The 27590-nt window shown below is 35.8% G+C and overlaps 1 long non-coding RNA gene across 1 annotated transcript; it reads left to right on the top strand.

Moving 5' to 3' along the window:
- Positions 1-3371: 3371 nt before the first annotated feature.
- LOC145789504 (uncharacterized) lies at positions 3372-6637 on the top strand. The gene is made up of 2 exons (XR_014327499.1): positions 3372-3581; positions 6247-6637. It is a non-coding gene; the product is annotated as an uncharacterized LOC145789504 (long non-coding RNA).
- Positions 6638-27590: the final 20953 nt, after the last annotated feature.

The following is a 27590-nucleotide window of genomic DNA, read 5'->3' as shown; positions in this document are numbered from 1 at the left end:
AACAAATACATGTGTAGACACCCCATTTTTGACCATCCTCAAGGCTTGGACGTCACCGTTTGAACACTCGGTGATCATCCTTGTTTGTGTTCGTCTTGAGTTCCCGGAGGCCTCGGCTACGCGCCTTGCCTCAGGATCTCTCGACTCGACCGTTTTGTGTCTGGTTTTGCACCAAACACTTGTGTTTTTGCTTTGGAGGGCAGGGAATGGCTTTTGGGACATCCCCACACTCCACCGACCATGGCTTGAGGCCACCGGCTGTGTTATGTTGCCATCAGCCAAATATGATGGCCGGCCGGCCAATTTGACTGACGGTCGGCCACTTTGATGGCCGGCCGACCAAATGTGGTTTTCAACAGATATTTCTGTAGACAGCTGGCAGCTGTCATTCCAGGCCATACCCCAGCCCATGCCTGGACGTGGGACTTCTGAGGGGGCTGCAGATTGATATATCTATATCAATCAAGCTCTCTCAAGACAAGGAGAGAGACAAAAAAGGGAAGAGGAAGAGATATAGAACTTGGAGCAAAAAATCTCCTTCTCTCTCTACATTTTTCTGTCTCTCTCTCTAAGGTTTAGGGCTTGTTTGTGCTCAAAAGTGCATTTTTTTGCACTTTTGCATACAAACACCTAGTTCTCTACTCCCTTTATTGAGCTGAGATCCTTGAAGGTGATTTTTGGGGTGATTTGAAGCCTTTTCTTGGTCCAAAAGTTGCTGATTTGCTGTTGTGCTACAATGGTAAGATTTTTGTCCCTTTTTTACCCCTTTTTTGCAAAGCTTTTTAGCCTATCTTGCATCTATTTTTGAGCTTAGCATATAACATAGAAAAGTCTTATTTTGGAGTGCTCTAAATAGTTTGTTAAGGGTGTTTTAAGCTTTGGGGTTTTTTGACCCCTCTTAAGGCTTGTTTGGCCTTTGTTTTGTGCCATTTCGGTTGAGCTCCGGGACCATTGTGTTTGGGTCTCCTCACTACTGAAATCTTGAGGGATTTCAGAGGTGAAGATGGTGCCTTGAGGTCCTAGGAAGGACAGGGCCACCCCCTCTCCTTGTTGTCCTTGAAAAGGGCCATTTTTGCCTCTTTAGTGAGCATCATGTTTAGGTTCATGTTGGCCATGCCTTGACTGATATTTATGCTTATTATGTCATGGTATAGCTCTTTTTTTAGTTGGTTTTGGTACACCATGCTTGCTTAGCATACATGCCTTGTAATGCCATGTTTAGGTCTTAACATGCTTTAGGTTTTGGTCCTTGTTCTAGCATGATTTTGGCCAAGCTTTGTGAAGCTTTTGTGTTTGTTTTAGCATGCTTAAACTCTGTTTTTGGTTGTTTTGGTCGATCATCACATGATTAGTATAGCCACCTTGCATTTTGGCTTGTTAGCCTTGGTTGTGTTAGTGTGTAGCATGCGTTACTTGCAGCGTTTCAGTGGTTTGGAACCACCTTCCATGTTATTTCAGTCCTTATAACATGCTTGTATGCTTGCCTTTGATGCCTCTAAGAGGTGGTGTTGTATGCTCCATGTTTAAGCATTTGTGCATGCCTCCATGTGTAGATCATTTAGATGCCATCTAGGTGGTTTTTAGGACTTTCCTTAACATGATTTGGGACTATTTTGGTCCACTTTGGTCATTTGCTTCATGTGTCATTTAACCATAGTTTAAGTTCTTGGGCTTGGTTGCATGCCTTGCTTGCATTGATGGTTGGATTTGGTATCATCTTAACATGATTTTCAGAGTTTGATGTGCATGCCATTTGTCCATGATTATCCTCTTTTAAGTGTGCTTAAAAGATGTTCTTTAATGCTTAAGCGTTGGGCCATTTTTGCATGCATTGTTTGTGTGTGTATTTGCCTCCATTCCATAGCATTTTGGCTTCCTATTTAGACACGGCCAAGGCTTGTCCATATTGGTCTAAGTCCACCTTTCGCATGTTGTTCAAATGTGATCATATTGCTACATGCTTGCATGCTTTGGTTGCATAATGTTTGCATGCTCATTACTTGCATTGTTGACACATGCTTAGCTCTATTGCATTTTGTTGCATGCTTCCCCCATGTTCATATAGCATACTAGTTTGCATGCCTAGGTTGCATGCCATCTAGCATGCATGCCTTGTCCCTTGATCTAGTGATAGGGATTGGGCCTTGGTTTGTGTGTGTGCATTGCATTTGAAATCAAAATGCATACTTGGTCCCTTGGGCCATGTAGACACCCCATTTTTGACCGACCTTAAGACTCAGACGTCACCGATTGAGCGCTTGGTGATGTTGCATAATGTGCTTGTTCAGAAGCTTCAGAGTTGCGGCCGTGAGCCCTGCCTCCGGACTTCCGAACCCTCTTCTGTGCCTTGTCTCGGTTTGCGAACCAGACTCGGTTTTCTCGGTTTCTTTTCCTGAGGGGAGGGAGAGGTCTAGTAGACCATCTCTCAATGTCTGTAGGCTACATTTGGTGGCCGTAGGCCATTTTGCCCTTTTCGGAGCCCGGTTTCCGGTTTTCCGGGACCGTCAGGCCGTGTGCCTCGGTTCGGGACCGCCTAACCATCTCCGTTTGCTCTGATTTTTGGCATACTTCCTATTTGCTCCCTTTTGAGGGACACTGGGGTCCCGGAAACCCACTTCGTGGTCGAATGCCACTTTCGGTGCTTAACAGCCCATTTTCGGGACCTCGAATTGCGTGTTTTGGCCCCGGAACATTCGTTTTGCAATGGTTTTCGTTCATTTTTGGCAGGTACCTCTGTTTTATCACAGGGAAGGTCACTGAAGGGTGGGAGGCCAGCAATTGTTGCAGCAACCAGTTATCTCTCCTCCGGAGCCTCCCGGCGCCCGTTTTCCCAACTTCCAGGCTAATGTTGAACACCTTGGAGTTAGTGTTGCCAACTTTCGACCACATATCTGTGATCTACACACTTGGGAGGACCCTAAAAGTTCATGGCCGGCCACTATTTTTGATCAATCGGCCACTTCTCCTAACCGAGACCTTTTCTTGAGGGAGCTTGACCCTTTTGGACCTTTTTTTTAGCTTCTCCAAGAAGCTTGACCTCTTTTAGCTTCTCCAAGAAGCTTGACCTTTTTGTTTAGCTTCTCCAAGAAGCTTGAACCTTTTGACCCTTTTTTTAAAACTTCTCCAAGAAGCTTGACCCTTTTGAACCTTTTTGTTTAGCTTCTCCAAGAAGCTTGAACCTTTTGACCCTTTTGGCTAGCTTCTCCAAGAAGCTTGAACCTCTTGACCCTTTTTGCCTAGCTTCTCCAAGAAGCTTGGCCCTTTTGCTCCAAGCTTCTAAGAGAAGCTTGGCCCTTTTGGTCAAAGCTTCCAAGAGAAGCTTTGCCCCTTTGGTTTCTCTATATAAAGAGAACCTCTCCTCCCCTTTAGGAGGTTAGAAAATTGGTTCTTCAAGCCTCAAGAGACAAATCCTCCTCCATCTCTCTCATTTTCCTAAAAAGCTTCAAGTACTACACCACCATTTACACTACAACACCAAGCTCTACCACCACCACTCCATTCCAAGAGCAAGGAGAGGAATTCCAGAAGCTAAGAGGCAACAAAGTTGGCCCAAGAAGCAACAAAAGAATTGATCTTCAAGGGTAAGTCCACTTTCTCTCTTTTGAGCTCATTTTTTGCAACATTTCTTAGCCTTTCTTTCTTGTACATTTGAGCTCCGACCAAAACTGGAAAGATCATTATTTTGAGCTCATTTTCATGTCTCATTAAGGGCTCAACCCTGTTTGAGCCCTCCATGTTGCACTTGCTTCAATGTCCTCCTTAAATACCGTTTTCTTGCATGCTTTGGAAGCCCATTATGATTCCATTTTTGGACGATTTGCAGGCCTAGAGATAGTCTTATTTTGACCTTCTTAACATGTTTCATTAAGGGTCTTTGGCCATTTGTGGAATATTTTGCATACCTCATGTTATAGCCACTTTTGAGCCTAATTTTGCATTGCATTTGTAGCATGTTTGTATTCTGTTTTGGCTGTTTTACAGTTCTGGAAATATGCTTATTTTTGGTCCCTCTTCAATGTTGTAGAAGGGAATTTTTCAGTTTGAGCATTGCATATACCACTTGCCTCTTTGGCTACCTTTTGGTTCGTTTTCTTGCGTGTTTAGTTAGCCTACCATGCTTTTGTTTTCGGCCATTTTACAGGCCTAGAGATAGTATTATTTTGATCTATACTTCATGTTTCATTAACACTTTTTTTCTGTTTGGTGATTATTTTGTATACTTCATGTTATAGCACCTTTTGAGCTTTGTTTTGCATCACATTTTTAGCATATTTGTATACTGATTTTGAGGCTGCCATATACTGTAAATGTTCATATTTTTGGTCCCTCTTCAGTGTTGTAGAAGGAAATTTTTCAGTTTGGGTTTTGTTTATACCACTTGCTTCATTACCCCTCTTTTGCCCCCTTTTCTTGCATACTATTTTTCCCTTACCTATGCTTGCTGTTTGGCCATGTTTATAACTGTGAAAGTGCATCTTTTGGGACTGTCTAGCTTTTGTCTTTGCATTGCATGTCCATATTGTGCATGTTTAGCATAGCTATAGGTCATTTCGGGTGCCTAATGTTGCATTTCGGGACATTTCCTTGCATTTCATGTCATTTCGCCTCATCCCGGGGCTGTTTTCCCCTTGTTTTGTTGCTGGAATTCCATTAGCATGCTTGCATATCATTTTTGCCATGTCGCATCACATTTTATCATTGCCTCGGTTTGCGTGCCCGTGTGCATGCATTTCGAGGCACCTCATTTTTATCCGACGGCATCCTATGTGAGTGTGGCTGAGGCTCACTCATGTTGGTATAAGCCCATATCATGTTTCCATATCATTTCATCGCATTCTGCCATTGCCTCGGTTTGCGTGCCCGTGTGCACGCATCTCGAGGCACTTTGTTTTTCATTCATCGGCATCTTATGTGAGTGTGGCTGAGGCCCTCTCATGTTAGTATAAGTCCATTTGTCATTTTCCATGTCATTTGCATTGCGTATGCACCGCCTCGGTTTGCGTGCCCGTGTGCACGCATTTTGAGGCACCTCATTTTCTGCCATCGGCATCTTATGTGAGTGTGGCTGAGGCTCTCTCATGTTAGTATAAGTCCATTTTGCATTTTCCATGTCATTTGCATTGCGTATGCACCGCCTCGGTTTGCGTGCCCGTGTGCACGCATTTCGAGGCACTTCATTTTCTGCCATCGGCATCTTATGTGAGTGTGGCTGAGGCTCTCTCATGTTAGTATAAGTCCATTTGTCATTTTCCATGTCATTTGCATTGCGTATGCATCGCCTCGGTTTGCGTGCCCGTGTGCACGCATTTCGAGGCACTTCATTTTCTGCCATCGGCATCTTATGTGAGTGTGGCTGAGGCTCTCTCATGTTAGTATAAGTCCATTTGTCATTTTCCATGTCATTTGCATTGCGTATGCACCGCCTCGGTTTGCGTGCCCGTGTGCACGCATTTCGAGGCACCTCGTTTTCTGCCATCGGCATCTCATGTGAGTGCGGCTGAGGCTCACTCATGTTGGTATAAGCCCATTTGTCTTTTTTCATATCATCGCCTCGGTTTACGTGCCCGCGTGCACGTATTTCGAGACACATATCATCGCCTCGGTTTGTGTGCCCGCGTGCACGTATTTCGAGACACATATCATCGCCTCAGTTTGTGTGCCCGCGTGCACGTATTTCGAGACACCTATCATCGCCTCAGTTTGTGTGCCCGCGTGCACGTATTTCGAGACACCTATCATCGCCTCAGTTTGCGTGCCCGCGTGCACGTATTTCGAGACACCTATCATCGCCTCGATTTGCGTGCCCGCGTGCACATATTTCGAGGCACCTCATTTTCAGTGCATTCTGTCATTTTCTCGGTTTGCGTGCCTGTGTGCACGCATTTCGAGACATCTCATTTTCATAGCATTGTATATGTTAGGATTGCATCTTAGTTGCATTTCACGCATATCATGCATATTGCATCGTGTCCGGAATATGAGTTAGCCCGGGCACGGGAAACGAGGTATGTTTCGTACTCCGAGTGACGGAATGTGTCTCAATTCCCCAGTCACCGACACTCCGGATTATCCATGATGGAGTTAGGTTTTAGCTGTAGTTTCATGTGCATTCATCCTATATTGAGTTGTGCATTTCGACTCCTCTGCCATCATGCCTCGGTATGCGTGATTGGTGGCACGAGGATCGAGACATGCATATATTTGTGCAAATACATTGCTATGCCCCTTTCTTGCTCTCTGTTGCAGCAAAATCAGGAATCAGCAACTTTCCGGGACTTGGCACGCTTTTCAAAAAATAACAGGTGTAAACAGAGGCTAATTGGGGCATTCCGGTGGATTTCCGCGCAAGACAGTCCGGACATGCATCATCCACCAGAAGCAAGGCAGTCCCTGGCTTGCACGCCAGTTTATTTGCTTTCTAGTTAATTCATTAATTAATTAGAATTCTGTAATATTTTGGACTGTAATATTCTTTTATTTTGGGGACTGTAATATTTGGACTGTATTATTTATTCGGACCCTCCGAGTGAGGGCACAACTGTAATAAGTGTGCGTGAGTGTGATGTATGTCTTCCAACCCCACGTCTTTCTCCCTTTTATTTATCCGCTTATGAAGATTAGATTAGGGCATATTTCAATTAGCATACAGTATGACAGCATGTTTGCATCATTCATCTGTTTTGCATGCACCGGGCTCGGCGCATCATACTAACTGCATTGTACTTTCAATTCCAAATTGAATACATGGTAGTTATAGCATTCCATATGCCATCTTAGAATAACCGAGCCTGCTATAGTTGCATTTTGCATGTGTTGCATTAGGCATTTCTGTACACTTAGGATCATGCATGATTTCTAATATAGTTTCTATTTTGGCTTGGAGTACTCGGTGAGTTTTATGCTTTAGCATCCTTGCATGCGTGTGAGTGAATGCCATGATAGCATGCTTACCATGAGGCTATGTGCTTATATGATATAACTGCCTGAATGCCTGTGGGTGAAGGTCGGGTTATCTGAATTGGAGTAAATCATCAAATGTTTCAAGCCTACCTGCGGGTAGCAAAACCTCTTTCAAAAAAGGCAAACATGAAATGTTTTGTTCCAATTTGGGCGACCCGGTCTATACTTATATGCTGTGCGCATCACATAGTAACCTAGGCTAATAACCGGTATAAGAACTCGCAATGTTTTCAAAAATTGATATCATGGTTAGTAGAGGCCGGTCCATGACCGGGCGAGCGGGGGTGCTCATGAAGTGACCTTCCCCAATCGTACCCAAGTTCCCGAGCCGAGGCAACTTTGGTGATGACGGACACGTGGCCTTTTGGCACCGAGTCAGGGTTTCCTAAATTTCCCAAAATAAAATATTTAGGTGGCGACTCTGTATCTGGCAAAGCAGTCCATGTTTGGCACTTCTTTCAAAAATCAGTTTTCCTAAAACGATTTGCCGGTCATGCATGGAAATGCGTGATTGGTGGCCCGAGAATTGAGGCCCATCCTCCTTTGAGTCATAAACATGATAAGAAGTGTGGTTGGTGCATACATTTGCTTGAATATACATTGCCATGCCTTGCCTGCCCTCTGCTGTTGTCAAACAGGTTTCAGCAGGAAGAATTGGCCGGCCGGCAGTGTTGGGTGCCGACCGGCAAAACAGGTTTGGCCGAGAGCATAATTTTGTGGCCGGTGACCATTCTCCATGGCCGGTGGAGTTCTCACTCAGTCGGTAGTGTCCCACAACACTCATAGAAGCAACCTTGGGAGTTATGCACTTTCCAGAGAAGCAGAACAGTCAAAGCAGAGGTAACTTGTGCATGGCAGTGACTTTCCGAGCGGAGCGGAGCCGAGCGCGCATTGCATTGGGCCCTCTTCCCGAGGCCGTTTACTGCTTTCATTAGATTAGTTAATTTGTTAATTAATTAATCGGTCTATAATATTTAATTAGCTTGTAGGTTAATTAACTTGTATTATTCTTTCGGTCCCTCCGAGCGAGGGCAAATTTGTAATAAGTGTGGGTGCGTGTGTGCGTGTCTTCCAACCCCCACTTCTTTCTCCCTTTTACTTACCTGCTTTTGATGGTTAGTATTAGGACATGTTTACTTTAGCATATCTTATGCTATGCATGCGTGCATAATTCATCAGTATTGCATGCACCAGGCTCGGCGCATCATACTAACTGCATAAGTATTTCAAATCTAACTTGAATACATGCTACTTGTGCATTTTCACATGTCATTTATAGACTAGCCGAGCCTACTCTAGTGACATTCCGTATGCGTTACATTAGGCATTTAAACATGGACTTGGATCATGCATGATTGCTAACACATTCTTGTTTTGGCTTGGAGTACTTGGTAAGCATTTATGCTTTAGCATACTGCATGCGTGTGAGTGTTGCCATAACAGCATGATTACCATGAGGCTAGCTGCTTATGTGATATAACTGCTTGAATGCCTATGGATGGAGGTTGAATTACCTAAATTGGGATAACGCATTAAAACTGTGAGTTTTGAGCCCACTAGATAGTGGCAAAATTATCTTTTCTAAAAGCCCACTTGAGGGTGGCAAAACCTGCATTTCAGCCTACTTATGAGTAGCAAACCATTTTCAAAACAAGCATAAAAATGTTTTGTTCCAATTTAGGCGATTTGGTCTATACTTGTTTGCTGTGCGCATAACATAGTAATTCTAGGCTAATAACCGGAATAAGAACACATAACGTTTTCAAAAAACGGATATCACGGTTAGTAGAGGCCGATCTTCGGATCGGGCGAGAGGGGGTGCTCTCCCGAGCCGAGGCAACTTTGGTGAAGACGGACATGTGGCCTTTGGCACCGAGTCAGGGTTTCCTAAATTTCCCAAGACAAAATATTTAGGTGGCGACTCTGTATCTGGCAAAGCAGTCCATGTTTGGCACTTCTTTTCAAAAATCTATTTCTCAAAACGATTTGCCGGATTTGGACTCTTTGGTTCAGATTAAGGACCGTGACACAAATTGAGTCCGAACTGTAGTGAGGCCTACGGGCGCGCCTACAATAGGCAGCACTACAATATATTTGTACAACGAACACACTAAGTGTTTTATACTCTGTCTCACAAGAAAATAATGCAGCAAAATGAAGAGTATGAATGCAGAATTTTATGGACAAAAATTAGTGAATCTGATAACAAATGAGGGCTAGTCTATTTATAGATGGATTGGTGGCTTTCCATTTTGAATTAAACAGGTACTGTACCTGTTCAATTTGAATTAAATAGATACAAATCTGTTTAAGGCACTGTTTGGTTTGAAATTCGAGTGGATTTGAATTTGAACAAAAGAAATTCGGTTTTGGTTTTGAATCTGGACAGATTCGGGTCTGTCTGTGAAGAGATGCAACAATTTGAATTTAAAATTTTAATCTGGACAGAAATTTGGAATTAATTTTAGGACAAATTTTATTTCAAAAAATAAAATTTAAATTCAAATGTTTTTGGCCCAAAAAGATTAGTATTGGGCCGAACAAGCCCAACCCAACCTCACACCCGCGCTCAGCCTGGACGGACTGCGTCGGCCCGCGCGCATGTGTGGTGATTTTTTGGATCCAATGGGTCTAGCCCATAGCCTCCCTCTCTACAAAACTTGGGTACCCTTGGGGCACACCCCAAGTTGCAATGCCATGCCTTATAAACCCATTCAAACCTTCCCATTAAATCAATGTGGGACAAGCCTTATTCAACCTTAAGGAATTTCCAACAAAACTTCATTTCCATGGAGCATACTTTGGCTTCAATTTCCCATTCACTCGGTATTGGTTTTGAGCAACCAAATGTACTACGTGAATCACAACGCGGCATAGAATGCGTTACCACTTAGGCCCGCGAAAATCGACGCACGGGTCACACCTAAATATTAGACCAAAGTTAGGAAAAAATCTATTTTTTACCCAGATTTTCCAAACCATTTCCAACATGTTCGTTGGTGTTGATGAATGTGTTGTTGTTGATGTTGATGCTCTCTCTCTCCTCTCTTTTTCTTTTTCTTCTTCTTCATCGCCGCCTCTGCCTCAGCTCCAGAGAGGAGAGGGAAAAAAAAAAAATCTAAAAATGATGTCGTTTTGGAACTCGGGCCATTCAAGCCTCAGTATTTTCAAGCTACAAATCTAAAGTGAAAAGTATACTCATTTTTTAAATTTAATGATTTGACAGTGTATTAAAATATTTAAGTCAAATCTTTTTTTCATGTTTTATGTAATCATCCATCAATTATTTCATTTATATATCATTGGTCTAAAAAGTGAGTTTTCAAAATAGACTTGTATATCATTTTCCAACTTCCAATAGGATACATTGTTAATCTAAAATGTTTTGAGGGAAATTACCACACAAATAATTCTACACATATTAATAATCTTACTAAAAATTTTATTAAAAATACAAGACGCCATATGTGATTGTTTTAAAAAAAAATGACATTTAAACATTCAATGATGTTTGGACATGTATATTTTTAATATTATTGTTAGTAAGATTTTAAATAGATGTAACATTACTCATTACCGCCCCTAGGGGTTGGATTCAGTGGATAGGAACGAAACCCAAAACCTGTTTTACTTGGATTCAAGTCCCCCATTGTCTCTCAATGTGACACCCTTAAATTTCGCCTCAAACGATTTCTTAGCTCGGGACTGGGGTCTGGTTAAGCCTGAGCCACTCCTTTTTTTCTTTCTTTCTTTTTTTTTTTGTTACAAAAAAAAAAAAAAGTACTGCTCATTACCACACAGTGGTAGTTTTTTAAAAAATTATTAAAAGTTCATAAAAAATTTAAAATTTTAATTATTAATATTTATATACCGTATCATTAATTTGTAATTAAATTTTCAAGTGTCCATTGAGATGTTATTTTTTCAAATGTTTTTAGAGGAGTATTTGGGGTTAGAGGAAAAGACCTCTCTCCCCTTAGTTTACTATGGTCATGTTTGGTGCGGCTTATTGAAAATTAAAATCTGATAATCATAAAGTATAAATTAAAAGCACATGTTTTCTAAATTTTAGATAATTAATTTTTTTAAACTTATTTAAGTTATTTTTACATAATAAACTATAAACAAAAATAAATTATAATTATCTCTTTTAAATTGTTAGGATGTTCTCTCCTGTTAATTGTTTGTTGTGATTGTACATGTTTGTGATTTGAAATTTGGCATTCATTGAATGTGTAGGCAAGTGCCTGCCTAGTTGATAGGAATTATAACGGGCTGCATTGTTGTTTCATCAACTCCCCACCTAAAAATAAATAAATAAAGGGTATGGCTTCTGTCCAGTCTGGGATTGGATTAGATTGTGCTGTTGGGCCTGTGGGGGTCTATCATGTGTCCCGTTTTGACAATCTGAACCGTTTAATGTGTAGAAATCGTCGAGTACTATATGCCTGTAAAAAATCACGTTGATCGGATATCGATAGCTATGTGATCAAAACAGTTTTTTTTCAACCGTTAATTTGTTCACCGTTCAATTTTTTTAATATGAAACTGATTTGATCATATAGCTATCGATATTCGATCAACGTGATTTTTTTACAGGCATATAGTACTCTACGATTTCTACACATTGACGGTTCAGATTATCAAAACAGGACCCGCGGTAGGCTCCCACGGGTCCAACAACACGGACTAGACAGAAGTCATACCCATAAATAAATATATGTGATATTTATTGGATAAACAATCATTGAATAAAATAAATGCAGTCGTTGCTTTCTCACTTTGTTAGTTGCATTACATCGCTTAGAGCATCTCCAATGGTTGTTGCTATATTGGGATTGTTATTTCTATAATTTGACAATGAATATTATTATTTTGTCAAATTATAGCAATGGTGCTCCAATGGTCATTTGCTATTTTTGACAAATCTCAACCAACTTTCCCTCCAACTTTGTAGGTGTTGTTTGGATATAGGTTTTTTGTGATTTTATTTTTGTTTATTTTTTTTGTCTTTTGTGACATTTTTTTACCTGTTTGTTAAAAAAATTATATATTTATATTATTCCCAACTAGACAAATATAAAAAATATAAAAAAATGAAAAAATTGAAAAACATTATATATTTATATTATAATGTATTTTTATTATAATAAAATTATCTTCATTTAATATCAGCTAATGTATTTTATCTTTTTATTGCCTTCATTTGAAAAAATATATTTATTTTTTTGCATTATACTTTATTGAAAATATTAAATAATAATACAAATTAGTGAACATTATACATTGAAAAAATAATATTAAAAATATAATTTAGAAAGTTTGTTGTGAAATGAAATTGAGTAAAAAGAGAGCAGTGAAGGTTTGTATTTATAGAAAAAAAAAAAGAGCCCTTTTTTTTTATAGTCGTTTTAATATAAAAAAGAGTCGTTGTAGATATGTTTCAGTTATACTTTTATTTAAATTTTTTTTTAATGAATAAAGTAGCACACTTGGATCTCAGCCGTTGGATTATTATTAATCAACGGCTGAGATCAATGGGATAGAGCACACTTCGGATGATTTCACAAATTCCCATAATTGAAAGTTTCCTGATTTACTCTTAACTTCAGAGAGAGAGAGAGAGAGAGCACATCTTCGAAACAAACTTCGGATGAGTGAAGATCAGAGGGAGAGAGCTTTGGATCTCTGCTTCGGATCATCCTCTTCAGATCAGCTTCGGATCAGCATCTCCTCCTCTTCCACTTCATCTTCGGATCAATGATCATCCACTTCATCTTCGGATCAATGATCATCCCCCATCTTCTCTCATCCGAAGCTCTCTCTCTTCAACCCTCTTCTCCAACCCTTTTCAACCCTCAGCTTCAACCCTTTTCGATCTGAAGAAAAATACCTGGTATGAAATTTGGATCGATCTGAAGAAAAATACCTCGAAAAATACCTCGAAAAATGGAAGCCGTAACCCCGGAAGAAATACCTCGAAAAATACCTGGTATGAAATTTGGATCGAATCCAGAATTTCTTCAGATCGATCCTCTTTGAATCATCCTCTTCAGAATTTCATACCATCTTCGGATCAATGGAAGCCGTAGCACCCATCAAATCCAGGTATTTTTCTTTGGATTATTTGAGATTATAATGGATTATTTTGATTATGAAATTATTTGGAATATTGATGAATTCTAAAATTTGGTATTTTTCTTTGGATTATTTGGTATGAAATTATATATGAATTCTAAAATTTTGATATGAATTCTAAAATTTTGATATGGAAAGGTGAACCAGGGGCTTCCTGAAATTATTTATGAATTCTAGTATGAATTTGATGAAATTTTTTTAATCTGTTTTTGGTATGAATTTGATGAATTTGTTGAATATTGATGAATTCTTGTTCAATATTTTTATATAAAACTTCATGCATTCTGGAAAATCCCAACTGAAAGGGAATGAGGGAAGAAAGAAAACAGTTTAATTTTGAGTGACTTGGCAGATTTGGCAGCTGCCAAAGTAGTTGCCAAATTTGGCACTTGATTTGGCAGTTGCTACTACAACAAAAACACATTTTAGTGACACCATACTAATGGCATGTTCTTAAAAAATGTCACAAAAAGAATATTTGGTGGCATTTTTTAGAAAAATGTCACAGAGCCACAAACATACAAGGCTCTAGTGGCATTTCAATTAAAAAAAGTGTCACTTCACTACAACAAAAATGTCACTACAACAAATTTACACTTTAGTGACACTACACTAGTGGCATGTTTTTAGAAAATGCCACAAAAATAAAAATTGGCATTAAATGTTTTAGAAAAATGCCACAGAACCACAAACATATAAGGCTTTAGTGACATTTCAATAAAGAAATGTCACATCAATTTTATGACATTTTATAAAATAATGACACAAAAAATTATGTTCGTGACATTTACCAATAGATACCACTAAACTTTAGTAGCAATGACATTTTGTAAAAATGTCAGAACACTAGGTATGTGCAAATTACTTTTTATGGCACTTAGGTGAAAAGTGTCATAAACAAATATTTTATAGCATTTTGAGAAATGTCACTAAGTCAAAAACTTTCCAACCTTATAATGGTATTTTTGAAAAAACAAAAAATGCCAATATATTTTCTAAATTTTTAAAATGCAGTAAATGATTAAAAATAAATAAATTAAACTCAATATACACTACAGGAAAAAGCACATTCGGCGACTAAATTTCCTGACCAAAAAAAAATTGATCGTTGAAAGTATAGCTTTCAGTGACCAAAACAGCATTAGTAGCCAAAAGTAAAGCTTTTTGGCGACTAAACAATTTTAGTAGCCAAAAGTCTACAATTGGCGACTAAAACTAAGTTTGGTCGCTGATTATATGAGTTTTAGTGACTAAAAAATTTTTAATAGCCCAAAGTAAAGCTTTTTGGCGACTAAAAAAATTTAGTATTCAAAAGTCTACAATTGGCGACTAAAAATAAGTTTGGTCGCTGATTATATGGCTTTTACCGACTACAAAATTTTAGTAGCTAAAAGTAAAGCTTTTTTGGTGACTAAAAAAATTTTAGTAGCCAAAAGTCTACAATTGGTGACTAAAAAATAAGTTTAGTTGCCAAAAGTGATCTTTTTTTATTTTGCTAGTAAATAGTTTATTTTACATAAATTATGTTCAATAAAATAATTATGTTTATACATATACTTTTATATTAATATGAATGTATGTACTATATAAATAATATATGTTGCATATATAATCATGTGGTGCTATAGAGGTGTAGTGGGAGGAGTGTGGTGTATAAGGTTTATGGTGCGGGAGGTTAGCGGTTCGAGTCTCCACAAGAGTGGATCAAATTGTTCTACAACGAATTATCGTCACGAATGACACTTGATAGCGTCACGAATAGTGCCTACCATGACATTAAAGTGTCACTGAAAGGTTTTAGTTTTGATTGTGTAATGACACTTATAAGTGTCACTAACTCTTTTTTAATGGCGCTTGATAATGCCACAAATAATATCTACCATGACATCAAAATGTCATTGAAAGTTTTTAGCCATAATGGTGTAGTGGCACTTGCAAATATCTACCGTGGCACGGATACAAATGGCACTTGTTCAAAATGCCACAAGACTAAAAAATGTCATTAAACCTATAGTTTTGTGGCACTTTCAAATGTCACTAAACTAAGAAAATGTTGTAGTGTGCCAAATTTGGAAGCTGTTATAGCATGCCATTGGAGAAGCCCAAGCTGCTATATTATGGCTTTGGCAGCTGATTTAGCCATCCATTGGAGATACTCTTAGCTATGAAAAATTTGTGTTTCACACTGGACGTTGTGGAATTCTTACCAATTAAAATTCACTTAATTTGTCACATCACCACGCGGTAAGATGAGTAACGTGTATTTTGGAATAAAGAATCAAGCAACATGATCTTCTGTTTTAAATTTCACTAGGCTCCGTTTGGTAAGGAGGTTTGGGACTATTTTAGTCACAAAAGATAAAATAGGTTATTTTAGCCACAACAAACAAAACATCACATCTAACCCATAATAATTACACTATTCTCTCACAAAAAAAGTCAAAAAAGTTAAAAAGTCAAAAAGCCAACTTACTTCCCAAACGGAGGCTAAATTCTTCTTATAAAATATATTTATAAATTTTTATATTTTAAAAATTTCACAATCATTAAAAATAATATTTGGATAAATTACATTTACATTCCTTGAGATTTAGATTTAATACATATCACTCCTTAACATTTAAAAAATTATACTAACCTCTCATCGTTGTAATTATTTAGATAAGATGAAGATATTAAACTCAAGTACTCTCTCTTTTCTTACTTTGTTTTACTTTCTTTTCTTTTTTTTTAATTTTTTTCTTTCCTTTGTTTTATTTTTTTTTTCAATGCAATTTCACTTTCTTTTTTTTTTTTTCACTAGGAATTGTTACTCTTTTTTTTTTAATATATATAAATAGGAGTTTTGTAAAATGAAACTATCAATCACAAAGTAAAAATATAATTTTCAAAACGTTAGAGAATAAACTATAATTAAACTAAATTTCAAGGGACATCAATAAAAGTTATCCTAAATATTTTAGATAAGAAAACACGGGAAAAAATAATTCCATGGACAACCACGTGATTGTTGTATTGCAAATAAGGATAATAATGCCCGCATTTATCAGTCCCTTTAACGAAAGAATAATTCCATTTTTGTTGCACATCATTGCAGTCTTGACTTGAAAACTAATGGTTAATTCCAGTTTTTTTTTTTTTTGGTACATCGAAAAAGGATGATTAATAATTCAGTTTCATGACTCACTTTTTGCTACAAAAACAAGAGTAGTGCTTCTCGAGTGGAAATTCTAGTTTAATGAAACTCGAAAATTTGTAAAAGGATAATTTTTTAGCAAATTTTTTTTCTTCTTACAAATTCCTTCACAAATTTAAAATATAAAAGTATCTTATGGATAGGATATGGTTCATGATGGATAAAGGATTAATTATTCTGTACATGTGTATTTTAAAAGTTTTAGAGGTTATTTGAGATTGACTTTTTTTAGTAATTTTTTTATAAATATTTTTGTACAATCTTAAAAAAAACAATTCGTCTGTGAAGTTGAGTGACTTTTAGACTTCTTTCCATGAGAAATTGACTGATTTAATTAAAAGTTTTTTAGAACATACTAAATAACTCCTTTTATCTATATCGTTCATGACACATGCAAACAGTATTTCCGGCTAATTGATGTGTATACATACCTAAACTGTTATTTGTGTGTGTGTGTCTTGTATTCAATCGGGGTGGACATTGGACCAATAACCTGCTGAATTTGATTTTTTTTTTTTTTTGATTTAAATATTTTAATCTATAAGACCAAGCTAAGTTAAGATTTTCAATATTTTTAAAAGCGTTTTATTAATAGCAACCTTAAAAATTATCGATGAGAAACATAAAGAATCAAAAAAATTATAGTATTTTCATGTATATTTAAAATACTTTCACACATTTTTAACACTAACAATAATTTTAAGGACTGTTTTTAACATTATCCTTCTTAAATTGATTTAAAAGAGCTTTCGAACTGAGAAATTCTAGGAACCACCGAGTGACGGAAACACGGCGACGTGAAAAGCCATTTATTGCTTGTAACAGAGATGACTTTGAGAGTGACCCAGCTGGCTACTTCCGACAATCGTTATTTAGAATGAAAAATCAACAACTTGGGGTTATGGGTTTGACAGGGATTAGGATTCACTTTTGATGTTCTCTTCGTTTTGAATCTACTTGTGTTTCTTGTTGGTCTTAATCAGAACAATATATGTGGTTTTGCAGTATGAATTAAAAATTACAGTTGACTAGGTAAGTGTTAATAATACATGTAACCATAATAATAATGCGGAATTAAATTTAACAGGATCTTGAATTCAATACAACTCAAGAATAAAACGAATATACTTTTGTCAGCCATTGAATTAGACAAGTTGAGAAAATACCCCTAATAGTTGAATCTTTAATTCTTGGCTCACCTTCTTCTCTCTGTCTCTCACTTCATTAGGATGACTATAAAACTTAAGAGTGTTGGAATAATACTTATGATATGAAAGGGGAGTCACCCATCCTTATATAGAGGAGAGAAGAGGGCCAGATAAACTCTATCAGAAGAATTCCTAATCCATCAAGGTTTCCTTCTTATCTTAGAAGAGTGATTATATTAAAATTCTAATTACTGAACTTTACATATAATATTGGCTTTATCTAATTGCGGAGTCCAAAAAAATTAAAACATGTAAAAATATGTAGGCTATTGGGCCATACTAGAAAATAAATCCAACATTCTCCCACTTAGCCCATTAAGCCGATTATGATGCAATTATGAGTTTTTCCAAAAAATATGCAACTTATAAAAATTTTTGACTCATTGGATTCCACACTAAAAACTTTGACACGTGATCACGAATTTTAAAAATAGCCAATAAGTTCAGATATATTAGAAACTACAATACTGTGATTACTTCAGATCACCAATGTGAGTCATAGCGGTTGTATAACATTTATGTCATATTTCCTTCTATGCACTACACTATTGATAACCTTCACCAACCCAGTCCTTTATCGGGATATATAATTATTTTCCTGAAAGGCCCCTGTAATTTGTCTTGTTAAGACATTCCCTGTTTATCAATATTCAAATTAATGTGTACACATACTTTTAGAAACAGGAAAAATAGAAACAAAATTATTATTGCGCAAATAGTGTCAAATAAAAATAAGCACTCACGATTAACCATACACATCAAGGGTTGCTTAAAAGACCCATCCCGATAACATGCTCTTTGTATGTCTTTGGTGGCAATCCCTTTGTGAATGGATCAATTAACACTTGTTGTTTCTGGACTCTTTCTCTAATGACTAAGCACTTTACTTCCATGTGTTTGGAACCACTGGAATACTTTCCATTCTTAGAGAAGAAAACTGCTGCGGTATTGTCACAATATATCTTTAGCGGCCTGGCAATTGTCAACAACACCAAGTCCTGAGATGAAATTTCGCAACCATAAAGCATGATTTGTAGCCTCAAAGCATATGGAATGTCCTTCATTTGTTTTCTTTTCAAGTCATTCATTGGACACTGTTTTTCACTTAATTTATCACCCTTCGTGATGGATGTATCACCGGCTGAACAGAACTGCATATTGAATCTCTCCAAAACACGATCAATATATCCTTTCTGTGATAGTCCTAGCAATCCTCGAGATCGATCCCTAAAGATCTCTATGCCAAAAACATAGTTTGCCTCACCCATATCGACCATTTTAAAGTTTTTTGAGAGATATTCCTTGGTTTCATGCAATAAGCCAAGGTCATTACTAGCTAACAAAATGTCATCCACATATAGCACAAAAATAATGAACTTGCTCCCACTAACCTTCAGATATATGCACTGATCAGCTGCATTTTCCTTAAATCCGAAAGAGATAATGGTATCATTAAACCTTAAATACCATTGCTTGGAAGCTTGTTTAAGGCCGTATATGGATTTCTTTAATTTGCATGCTAAATGTTTTTTACCTTTCTTTGTAAATCCTTCTGACTGCTCCATATAAATTTCTTCATCCAAATTCCCATTTAGAAAAACAGTTTTCACATCCATTTGATGTAACTCTAAGTCATAATGAGCTACCAATGGTAGGATGATTCTAAGCAAGCCCTTCTTAGATACTGAAGAGAAGGTTTCTGTATAGTCTATGCCTTCTTTTTGAGTAAAACCCTTGGCAACAAGTCTGGCTTTAAATCGTTCGATATTGCCTTTTGCGTCACGCTTGGTCTTGAAGACCCATTTACACTCGACCTTTTTGCACTTATTAGGCAATTCAAGGAGAGCCCAAACACTATTCTGTTCCATGGATTTTAACTCTTCATTAATAGCATTGACCCATTTAGAGGAATCATCACTATTCATGGCTTGTGAAAATGAGACTGGATCTTTGTTAATCCCAATATCAAAATCAGATTCCTGTAGATACACCATGTAATCATCTAGAATGGCAAGCTTTCTTTCCCTCTGAGATCTTCTCAGAACTGTTGGTTGTGGTGGTTCTACAATATTTTCAATGGTGGTATCTTCATGAAGTGGTGAAACATAAGGTGGTGAAGGATTTTCATTATGTTGTTCGTTTCCCTCAGTCTGTGGAATAGTCTGAGGAACAACAATTTTTCGATAAGGGTCAAATGTTGGCACATCTACCCTAATTTCCTCGAAATTCACCACTCGTGTTTTCCCACTCTCATTAATTTCACCATTCTCTAGGAATCTAGCATTACCAGTCTCCACTATCCTCGTACTGTGATTAGGACAATAAAATTTGTACTCTTTAGATTTGTCTGGATAACCAATGAAATATCCAGATATTGTTCTTGAGTCAAACTTTTTCTCTTGTAGGTTGAAGATTCTTGTCTCTGCTGGACAACCCCAAATATGTAAGTGTCTCAAACTAGGTTTCCTACCAGTCCACAACTCAAAAGGAGTTGTTGGGACCGCCTTACTAGGAACCCTATTTAAGATATACATTGCAGTCTTTAAAGCTTCACCCCACATTGAAATAGGTGCAATTAAGTAACTTAACATACTCCTAATCATATCTTTAAGTGTACGATTACGCCTTTCAGCAACTCCATTTTGCTGTGGCGTACCAAGCATTGTATATTGAATACAAATGCCTTTATTTTCTAAGAATTTGGCAAATGGGCCAGGATTTTGGCCTAACTCATCATATTTACCATAATATTCACCACCCTTGTCTGATCTCACTATTTTAACCTTTCTATCTAATTGTCTCTCGACTTCAGTTATGTACACCTCAAGGATGTCAACAGCCTGAGACTTTTCATGAATTAGATACACATATCCATAATGTGAGAAGTCATCTATAAATGTGATAAAATATTTTTCACCACTAAGACATGGGATGTTGAGTGGCTCGCAAATATCTGTATGAATTATCTCAAGATGCTCATTACTTCTTGTGGCACCTTTCTTGGTGTGTTTGGTTTGCTTTCCTTTAGTGCAATCCACACATATCTGAAAATCAGTGAAGTCTAGGTTTTCCAAAATCCTATTCTTCACCAATTTTTCAATTCTATTTCTAGAGATATGCCCCAGCCGTCTATGCCACAAGATTGAGGATTTTTCATTAATTAGACCACGTTTTAAACCAATATTCGAATACAAAGTTACTAATGATTGTGCAAACTCATGATTTAAGGTAATTTTATATGAACCATCACATAAATTACCAGAACCAATCACTTTTAAATTAAACATTAAATTGATTTTTCCACAATTAAATAAAACTGAATATCCAACACGATCTAATTTGGATGATGAAACTAAATTCCTAGAAATTGAAGGAACATAAAAAGTGTCTTCTAGATCCATGTGATGACCCGTCTCTAAGATTAGTCGATAGGTTTCTACAGCTATGACTTCAGCTTTGAGACGGTTTCCCATATAGATAAATCTTTCACTTTCCTTCGGTTTCTTGGTTGAGAGATATCCCTGTATGTTATTTGTAATGTGGGTCGTGGCCCCAGAGTCAATCCACCACGTATTAGAATGTACTTTAACAAGATTTGATTCATAACAAGCAAAAGAAAATTTCTTACCTTTCTTTTCGAACCAAGCCTTTCGCTTGCTGCAGTCTTTCTTCACATGTCCCTTCTTGCCACAAAAGTAGCACTTGACTATGAAACCATTCTGAGCCTGATTTTCTTCCCCAGGTTCATTCTTTTTTTTTAGTGGATTTTTCTTTGATTTTACAAATTTACCCATCTTTTTCTTTATAGCTCCATGAGTTACAGCCAATGCAGTTTGACGTCCTTCATTCCTCAACCTCACTTCCTCCTGAACACACATATTAGTCAGCTCATTCAAACTCCACTTATCTTTATTGGTGTTATAGTGAATTTTGAATATACTGAACTGTGATAGAAGTGAGTTGAGAATAAACTACACGAGAAAAGTTTCATCAATCTGCATCCCTAAAGTTTTAAGTTTTGCAACTTTGTCGCCATATGGAGGATGTGATCCTAAACTCCTCGGTGGCCATTATATTTCATTGTTGTTAATTCAGCCATAATAGTGCCAGCAAGTGGTTTGTCGATCTTCAACAGCCTTTAACCAAATTTTACTTTAAGCGTTAGGGTAACGTCACTAAAGAGTCCTTTGATTAATAACCAAGTAAGATCCCAGGAAGGTCGGAGGAGTCAATATAGCCTCCCTTCTAAGTCCAACCGCCTTAGATAGCAAACTATCTTTTTGACAGATCTTAAGAGGTATTAACACAAGATCTCATAAGTAACATAGAAAAAGGCATAAACAATATACATATTAAAGCTTTGAGAATTATGATGAACTATTGATATCACATAAGTCTTTCCTTTGGGCAAAACTTAGGTATATCTATTGTCCACTCGTCAAGAATCACTTATGTAGATCTAAAATAATTTATGCAATTTTCCAGCTAGTTATGCTACCTTTGGGTATTCAATTCTAATCTGTCAAATTAGATAAGTTACATTATCCTACCCAGTTTATAATTATTGAAAGTGACTCTCCTTTGGGCTAGTCTCAATCTCCTAATTATAACTGCAATTGAGAATATTATCGACCTTAATGTTACCCTTTTAACAATTCTTTTATGTAGTTCTATATTCATAAGTTTTACAAATCTAGACCACTTTAGCAACTACTAAATTAGTAAGCCCTATGAATACGGAACTAACCAACAATATTCTCTATTCATTAATTTTGAGTTATTTAATTATCATTAATTCAATCACAATTTTAATGAAATCACTATTCTGTGATTTCTAAAATTTCTTTTATGTGATTGCAATTACCAATATAATAATAATAATAACTCTGGATGAACATGAATATATATATATATATATATATATATAATATGACAATTATGAATATCTTATATAATGGTTAACAAGAATTACGCCTAAATAAATTAACCACTTCAATATTTTAATATTCAATGTCATAAAATTATATCATGATATCAAATTTAAATCATGAAAATATATAAATATCAACAATAAGTGCATATAATCAGATGATGTAAAATCATAATTCTTTAATAGACCAAATGATTCAACAAATTATAAAATTACTTTTAATCTATGCACTTTATCATAACGGCAAGCAATACACGCAATTTAATATCATATTATCATGATTATAAAAATTATTATCACTAAAATTGATAATAAATCAAGACATGCATATGAACAGCATATAGAATTACATAAAAGCCTGCACCTAATAAATCACAAAACAAAGTGAGTGGATTATACTCTTATTTAGGTCAGGACCTAACAGATCATGTTGTCTTATAAGTGAGGGAGTCCATGATGTGCATACTTAGTGGAGTGCACATCACATGCCGACAGAGTTCAAACCTTATAAACAAAAGTATGTTTTTTGTGAATAATTATAATTATAATATAATAACAATATTCATAAATATATTATTATTCCAAGGTGTATTGATTCACAAACTAAAGCTCTGATACCACATGTAAGTATTAATAATACACGTAACCATAATAATAATGTGAAATTAAACTTAACAGGATCTTGAATTCAATACAACTCAAGAATAAAACGAACATACCTTTGTCAGCCATTAAATTAGACAAGTTGAGAAAATACCCCTAATAGTTGAACCTTTAATTCTTGGCTCACCTTCTTCTCTCTGTCTCTCACTTCATTAGGATGATTATAAAACTTAGAGTGTTGGAATAATACTTATGATATGAAAGGGGAGTCACCCATCCTTATATATAGGAGAGAAGAGGGCCAGATAAACTCTATCAGAAGAATTCTTAATCTATCAAGATTTCCTTCTTATCTTAGAAGACTGATTATATTAAAATTCTAATTACTGAACTTTACATATAATATTGGCTTTATCTAATTAAGGAGTCCAAATAAATTAAAACATGTTAAAATATGTAGGCTATTGGGCCATACTAGAAAATAAATCCAACTGACTATATATATATGTGGTGTATATAACCCAAATACAGTATGAACAATATATGTGGTTTTGTGATCATAAACCCAAATACAGCATTGACGCAACTTTTCATTTTCAGTCACAAAATTTAGGGGATGTAATTTGAACTTGTCCTTCAAGTTATGCGTCACTATGAGTAAGGCACTCGAAATTAAAGATTTGGGGAAAACAAAAGGGATTTGTTCTTTTATTTTCTTTATACAAATTCTTTATAAATTCAAATGTTAGACAGTTTTATTATTTTATCTTAAAAAGATAAATTCAAATATAATTTTAATAATGAAAATTTTGCATGTGTAATACGAAACACAAGTGAATAGAAATTAATGGGCCTGGTTGAATCATTTTTCATTTTTTTTTTTAAAATGAGCCAAGAAAAAAAAAAGACGACAAAACAAAATATTTTTTCATTCCCAAGACTGGTTCATGAAGATGATGAAGTAATCCAAAACTAAAGCCGAATACATTGTAAATAAAGACAACTTGTGATCATCATATCAGAGTTATACCTTAAACACATACCATATGTAACATTTACAGATAAAGAGTTGATCCAAACCTTTCCACATGGTTAGTGAGCATGGGAAACAAGAAATACAGACAAAACTATAGATTAACAGAGCAAACATACAATAGTTCAAACAAGTACACACAAGGCTTGTTATTACAAGAGAATTTCATGATCATGTTCATGTTCATCACTACCTTCCTCGGAGAGCATGAAAGTAAGCAGCGGGGTTGCTTTCGAAGACAGACCTGACCATCACACGAGCCCCTTTGGTTCCGGGAGCTATCATCATCTTAATTACCTTCTCACCAGAGGCAGTGGTGCGGCCAAAACAACAAAAGACAGACTTTATTATATTAAAGACAAACTCTATTATTAGGATAATTATGTTGATAAAAAACGCACTTATTTTGATAATTATGTTGATAAACAATGCACCGCAACAACAAAGGAGGATGATCAGACCAGCAGCAGCTATGGCGGGGATGATATAAGGTTGACAAACTTGGATCAAATGTTGGATGAAACGTTGGATTTGCTCTTTTATAGTCTCTGGTGGAAACACCTCGTCCACCTTACCCATCAAATCCCCGCCCATGTTCGGCGCCATTTCCTTCCACTTCTCCTCCGCCTTACCCATCAAATCCGCGCCCATGTTCCCTACCACCGCTGGCAATTCCTTGGACTTCTCTAGCATAGTTCATCAGACTCCCTGCTCCCATCGCTTTCTCTTTCTCTCTCAGCATCACCCTGACATAGTTCGTCATTGAAATTGACTGCTCTCTCTCTCTCTCTCTCTGAGCAAACAACTACACAACTTGGAACATATGGGGCAGTATAAAAGCACAGGCGAAGCAACTTCTTCCTCTTTTCTGTTTTCTTTACTTTACTCTATGGTTCTCTCTTTATAGATTATTATATTTGGATTAAGGATTTAAAGAGTAATTTGTGGAGAGAAAGTATAGAAGAATTATTTCATAAATTCTTACTCAATTTTTTTTATCCAAACATAGTCATAAATTATACTGATCTTTTGGAACTAATTAATATATTATAATTAGATAACAATTTTGGTATAAATACACCATATTTTTTTTGAAATATAAATTTCATAATGTTTTTATCTTTTTAAACTAAAATATCTGTTTACTCTTTGTTAACCGTGTCCAAACATCACCTAAATCTAAATATTCTTAATTTATGTTTAAGAATAATGCTAGAGACCCCAAATATTCTACCAAAAGTTTTACCAAATGTCTCACATGGGTGTGGGACCCGCACAATGTGGGTCCCATGTGGGTCCCACACCCATGTGAGACATTTGGTAAAACTTTTGGTAGAATTTTTGGAGCCTCTACCATTTTTGTATGTTTAAACAATACGTTGAATGAAGGTAGTTATGTAAATTAAATAGGTAAAGTGGGGCAATTATATCATTTAATACCGCATATATTTAAATACAAAACATTTAAGAATAATATAATAATTTTATCACTTTGATTAACACCGTTAAAGTTATCAATATTATAGGAGACATTAATATAATTTGTTTAAACTATATAATTAAATTAAATATAATATTAATACCGTAAGTCCCACTACTAGTGTATATCTCTAATACAAAATAAATAATCATGGTAATATTATTCATAATTATTTTTAGGAAATGATTTTTCTTCGTGATAGAAGTTTTGCTTTCTTTCTTTGTGAGTTGATTAAAGAATGATAGTAATGATGGTCATATTCCACCATAATTTAGTTTGGTAGTGGATATCTTCATGTTGACCATTTTTTATAATATAAATCTTGTTTAAGAATAGTTAATGATTAATCAACTAACTTTGAAAGGACTCAATACTAGTCCAAGAACTGTGCTAGTCTTTTTTTATTGTCCAAAACCCTATAAGTGAAGCAATTATGCTCCAGACCCAAGTGGGGTCGCACCCCAGTGAGGTGGCGAGCCTCCACTGGTTGAAACTCAAAAAAAAAATAAAAAAATAAAATTGATTTTTTTTTGCCTAATCACGGTGCGTCACCTCACTGGGGGTCGACCCTCAGTGGGGGTCTGAAGCATTTTTCATAAGTGAAGTAAGCTACTAATGACTTTGAATTCAGATCATTTCCTTAATTTTTTTACTTAATTTCTTCCTTGCCGGGCTATTGGGCTTACTTTTAAGCTCAATTTCGATAATCCGAACCGTTCACATTTTAAGATTTGTTTAATATATCATACCTATAAAAAATTAAATTGATCGGATATCAGAAAATATGTGTTCAGAAAACTGTTTATTAAATTTTTTTAAAAAATGATTTTTAGTTAGATGATTTGAACACATAGTTTCTGATATCCGATTAACTTGATTTTTTACAGGTATGATATATTTAATAAATTTAAAAATGTGAATGGTTTGGATGATCAAAATTTTGAGCCCAATAATCTAATAAGTAGGAAGTCATGGAGGAAAGTTAAAGGAGAGGAACTTGATTCAATGACTTCACCCATCTACAACTGCTATGCATCATCAATTAGTGTTGTTGCTTTTAGTCTGACAAAAGTAAAAATCACTTATTCTTCCTTGACTCTACCTTAAAATTTGATTTTTTTTTTCCAATTTATTTCATTTTCAGTTGACTTTTTTCAAAAAAGAAGAATCAAAAAAATCCTGAAATGAAACTTTACCTTAGATTTTAAATTATGAGTAATGTTTTTTTGTCTCTATTTCTGGGTATGTAAACCATCTTTTATCATAAATATCCTGATAAGAATTGGTTCTCATTGATTAATGGTGCAACTTTTAATTGTACTAGGAATAACTAGTTAGAAAATAAAGATAAATAATCATGGTAACATTACTCATAATTATTTTCAAACTAGGAGGCCGCTTTTTTTCATGGCAGAGGTTTTATTTTTATTTATTTATTTTTTATATTTCTTTATGGGTTGATTAAAGAACGGTAGAAATGACAGTCATATTCCATCATAATTTTGTTTGGTAGTGGTTATCAATTTTCTTGTCGACCATTTTTCATCATAAAAATCTTGTTTAACATTGATTAAGAATAGTTAATTTAAAAGGACTCCAATGCTAGTCCAAGAACTGTGCTAGTCTTTTTTTGGTGTCCAAAACCCTGTAAGTGAAGTAAGCTACTAATGACTTCACCCATCTACAACTCCTATACATCATCAATTAGTGTTGTTGCCTTTACTTTGACAAAAGTAAAAATCATTTTATTCTTCCTCGACTCTACCTTAAAATTTGATTTTTTTTTTTTCAATTTATTTCATTTTCAATTGACTTTTTTCAAAAAAGAAGAATCAAAAAATCCTGAAATGAAACTTAACCTTAGATTTTAAATTATGAGTAATATTTTTTTGTCTCTTTTTTTGGGCTGTAAACCATTTTTTATCATAAATATCCAGATAAGAATTGGTTATCATTGATTAATGGTGCAACTTTTAGTTGTACTAGGAATAACTAGTTAGAAGGTAAAAATAAATAATCACGGTAACATTCCGCATAATTAT

This window comes from Camellia sinensis, chromosome 1 (genome assembly GCF_055761805.1).
Source record: "Camellia sinensis isolate YWXY chromosome 1, ASM5576180v1, whole genome shotgun sequence".
NCBI classification, from domain to species: domain Eukaryota; kingdom Viridiplantae; phylum Streptophyta; class Magnoliopsida; order Ericales; family Theaceae; genus Camellia; species Camellia sinensis.
Note: the sequence above shows the minus strand (reverse complement) of the source record. Positions and strands in the feature narration are given on the sequence as shown.